Source organism: Gymnoscopelus braueri (assembly GCF_963280865.1).
Source record: "Gymnoscopelus braueri genome assembly, chromosome: 23".
In the NCBI taxonomy this organism is placed as follows: Eukaryota; Metazoa; Chordata; class Actinopteri; order Myctophiformes; family Myctophidae; genus Gymnoscopelus; species Gymnoscopelus braueri.
Window position 1 is genome coordinate 26,882,728 of NC_137625.1, and position 4,898 is coordinate 26,887,625.

Here is a 4,898-nt window from a genome sequence, read left to right on the forward strand (position 1 = left end):
AGATCATATTTACACAAAGCATTAAAACAGATACCGTTATGTCAAAACAGAATGTGATACCTTACCTGGTAGGATAAAAACAGCTAAGCCTGGCTCTAATGTTCAAACACCAGAAACGGAATCTCATGCAATACTGACAGCCCAGTTGGCTCAATCCACTTCAACCGTGACTCATAATAAAGAAGAAGGAATAAGCGATGGGCTGTTGATTACCTGGGCTATGAATTAAGGTGTATATACTTGGTCTCTGTGTCCCAACCAATTTAAAACAAATGCAACCACAAGAAAAGCCGCCGTCTTCTTTGGTTTTCAGCTCACTCTCCCAATAACTGCAGACTGTTAAATGACACCACCTCATTTCAAGTATTGTGTTCCAAACTGTTTGGAAAACCTTTTTTTGTTTTGTTAACTTAAAAATTACCACATAGAAAACAGATTATCTAGAACATACAGTAGCATTTTCTACTCTGATTTCTTGCACAGTTAAATTACCGTATGATACTTGTATTTTATTGCATTGTTTTTGCATATGTCGGATGCAGCAGGCACACCCAGTTACACTGCAACATGTTCCAGGTTCCTGTCAGACCAGTGGTCCGTACCCTGCCCTGCCACTGTCTCTTCTGTTAAATGCATTCACCTCACCTGCTTTCCCTGCTCTAACTAGTTCCTGATTGGACAGCTGGTAGTGGTGGAAAGTAACTACGTACATTTACTCAAGTACAATGTTGAGGTACTTTTACTTTATACTTCTACTCCAATACATCTCAGAGGCCAATGTTGTACCTTTTACTCAACAATTATGTGAAAGTTTTTGTTAAACATTACTTTGCAGATTTATAATATTATTACAAAACATACATTAACCAATTAAGACCTATTCTATAATTCCTCAATTAATAAATTGCCAATGTACAAGTTTCAAAGACATGTTTAGTACTTTGGTTAAGCATATTTTGATACCAATACTTTTGTACTTTTACTCAAGTAAAAGTTTGAATACTTTTACTTGCAACATTTCTACATTGTGGCAGTGCTACTTTTACTTAAGTAAAAACTTGAGTACTTTTTCCACCACTGGTGAGTGCAGTGAACCTTCTAGGAGTGCAGAAATCCAGTGACAGCGGGCAGGCTTGAAAACCACTGAGACAAGAGCATAGGGAAGCTACAATGCTGTTGCTCTCCACATAGGGGCGCCACAAGCTTCTGAATGTCCCAGCATAATTCTAAACCAAGTTTCACAGACAGCACAGCACAGCTGTGGGAAACAGTTACGCATTGTATTATCATTTGTTTGGTCATCTCTGCATCCTGCTACAGGCTGCTGTAATTTTCAAATGTATTCCATTTCTACTTAGACTGATACCCCCCCCCCATTTTTAAAAAATTATTAATACATGTTATGAGATATGGTCATGTAGCTGGTCAGTGTTTCACCTTACAAGCCAGTTCAGCAGTTAATATTTCAAAAAGTATTTATCTATTATGACTATGTCTCAAACAAAACTCCCTCTACCTGATTCTGCATGGGAATTTAGCACAGGTAGATTTTACTAATCTAAACTAAAAGTGAACTAAAAGTCCAAATTGTCTAGCTCTGGAGGGAAAAGACGTTACTTCAGAAAGTGAGATGCTTGCTGCTTCAAAATGAGTTACTATATGACTATATACAGTGTACTGCTTAATTTATACTCCATTGGACGCTGGTGTCGCACGTCCAAAATAGCCGATCTACAATCTCCCAATGCGATGCGACTATTTTCGCAACTGTGAAAGGTAACTGAGAGAGGAAAATTATTCTTACAGTGTTGAGTGTCGTTTGAGAAAATATCTCTCTTAAAACATCAACAATGGTTCTCCCCTTCAAAATGTTTTACTTTACATCATTTTACCACCCAGAAATAAAGTTAAAGTCATACAATAATCATTTTTAGAATTCCTTGTGGTTTATCTACTTTCAAATGCTAATAATTAATTTGAATGTAGAAGTCATGTATTTGACACTTCTATGCTTGTTGAGGTGTGATGTGTTTTAGTGCTGGTTCATTAACATGAAACATTATATTTAAAGCTAATTTACACTTCATTGCACAATCTTGAAGAATATGATGTATCTTCAACAGAAAAAAGTGTTTACAACGTGACAATGTATAAATACGTATAAATAGTTCTGCTTCAATGTTGGTGGTTTGCCGTCATTCTTTTTCCAAAACATCCAAGAGTCTTGTTATCTGGCAAATATGAAACTTAAATATTCATGCTATGACTTCCATTAGAGCTGAGCTAAAGGTGGATTCATGATTGAAGTACAAAAAAGCCTTCAGGAGTTCTAGCGGCAGTAGTGGAGGTGTTGGCCATGTGAACATGGTGCCATACGGTTTATAAACTGCTATACTTCCAGTGCGTGTACAGTGTATCGTTGCTGTCGGGCAGAAACGTTTTGGGTTTCTTCGAAAATGAACGCCCTACTTGATCATACTGATCATACACAAAAGCATCAAATGTAGAAGATCTACAAGGTCAAAACGCGGCGCAAAGCGACGCGTTTCGAGCTTGTAGATCTGCTACTTGAATTTTTTTATTTCAATACTGAAAAGTAACAGTTTTGGACATATGAGGTTTCCACCCGACAGAGACAATATACTACACTATGACCGTCTGACCCTCCTGTATATTTCAGTGTTAACCACATGAACCCTAGCATCCCAACGCAATGCGTTGTCAGCTTGTAGATCGTCTATTTTCGCTATTTGACGTACAGCAAAATATATCTGGTTTAAAGCCGGTGACAAACAGCAAGCGTCAGACGCGAGTTATCAAACGCACTCAAAACCTGTTGACGCGTCTCTCAGACGTTGGTTCTGTCTCGAAGCGTCAACGCGTGGCACAGACCATCTGAAATGAGTTGGGGGCAACGCAGAAAGGTAACCTCTATTATGTCAAACTTGTGTCACTGCGTCAGTGACGCTTGCGTCAGTGTGTCACGGCCTTAAGAGGTTAATACTGTCCTACCAGCAGGCAAAGCTACCCTCCATGCACCACTTAAAGAACTACACGCCCCCTTCTTTAAGCACTGGGACCCCCCTACAACCACTCAGAAGAAGGGAAAGACAGAGCTCATACGTCAAGGTCCAACATGTACCAAAGGATCTGTCTGTGTCGCCACCGAACCAAACATTCGTACACAAAATCCTTACACGTAAGCTCCAAATGTGAATAAATCCTAATAGCTTGTAATGAGAGCAGACCTCATAGAGAAAAGATTCATGTTGGAAGTCCTGTAGTGTCAGTCTACCAGCCCTATAAGGTCATTTGACATCTGACCTGTCGAATAATTGTGAGATAAGCCATGTGTCTTAAGTGTCATCTGTCTAAGCATTGGCCTCCGTTCTGCCCACGAGGTCAGTGATTCTCAACTTCTTTTTTTTTATGTCAAGGACCCCCCAGTTTGGCGTGCATAAGACCACGGACACCCACAACTCTGAGAATGGACCCTTACAAGTCAAAATGAACCAAATGGACCTGTAAGGGTCAAGTATCAATCATTTACCTGGGGACCCCCTGGAACCCCCTAAAGGACCACTGGGAGTCTCCGGACCCCATACTGAGACCCATTGCCCTGTACAGTAGGTGTAAGTGTGGCGCTATGACCTCATGAGTTCTACCGTTCAGCTTTCCATGAAGAAGAACAGCAACAGTTGTCCTTCGGGCTGAGCTACAAGGCCAGTGCTTGTTGATTTGAACCTTAAAACAAAGTCGACTGTATAGCTACTTAAAACTCAAGTTCACCTCAGTGGAGATGTTGTACTTAACCCTAAACTTAAATGCAGGTAAAAGCCAGGTGTGTTGGTGTGTGACTTTTCAAGATACTGTGGTTTGTTTGTTAAGTTTTAAAAAAAAATGTTTTTGTTTTGTTTTTGTTTTTACTTTGCAGCTTGGCCATTAAGTGAAAAAAAAAAACTTCCTAAAAAGGAGACACCAAAGCTTTGGAAGCATGCCTGTCCATGGTAACCCTGTGTAAAAGGAGGCCCCGTTATCACACAACACGCACGCACGCGCGCACACGCACAACGTCATACTTATTTATGCTACCTTAAATGTACAGAGTAGGCTTTTTAAAATCTGCTTTGTAGATTACATATTGTCACCACTCGCTCAGTCACAAACATCCGCACACATTGTTTTTTTCTCATCTGGGAAAAAAATAAATAAATAAATAGATAATTCTGTAAAAGGTGCATACTGATAAGAGAGACCCCCTTTTTAGATACGCACTATCTCACTCACCCGCACGCACACGCCCTGTACTAAAACGCAGCAACACGCGCACATATAGAAGTACAGAAACACTAGGCTCTGTTCATCACACAGGCTTCGATACTTAAAACGTCTTAAATTTCTCCTAAAATAAAACGAAAAGCAAAAAATACACCGTTGTTTAGAACCAGCACCCCGATTGTGCAAACAAACCAAGGATAATTTAAAACCAATAAACATCATGAATATAAAATCAAACAAAAATAGTCATGGCTAGCCAGTTTTTGCACAATACCAATCTGATAAATACATAGTGGGTGTGGTCTGTAGAAGGGAGCGATCGAGGGAGGTTGTTCCACGCAGGGAGGAAGAGGCGGGGTCTCGGAGTAGGAAGTGAGGTCGATTGACAGATAAGTCCCCTGCAGACGGGCGGACGCCCCGAGTCATGTTTATCCTTTCTATCACAATCCTTCTTTACTCCGCCCTCTGAACCTCTCTCGTTGAGCTAGAGTCTAGTTCCATTTGAAACAACTCCGCCCAAAGATGGAGGGAGAGAGGACGTTACCGTAGTAACCAGAGAGGAGCAGAGGAAGGAGGGAGCATCAGGGTACGAGGCGTGGAAAACAAAAAGCTTGCGCACG

The 4,898-nt window shown here is 40.6% G+C and overlaps 1 protein-coding gene across 1 annotated transcript in view; it reads right to left on the reverse strand.

Annotated features, from left to right (window-relative positions):
- Positions 1-1,458: 1,458 nt before the first annotated feature.
- Positions 1,459-4,898, reverse strand: part of cacna1c (calcium channel, voltage-dependent, L type, alpha 1C subunit) — a 244,367-nt gene continuing 240,927 nt past the window's right edge. The window contains exon 51 of the mRNA XM_080421807.1: positions 1,459-4,898. This exon is cut by the window's right edge and continues 255 nt beyond it. The gene's annotated coding sequence lies outside the window, so the exon portion shown is untranslated.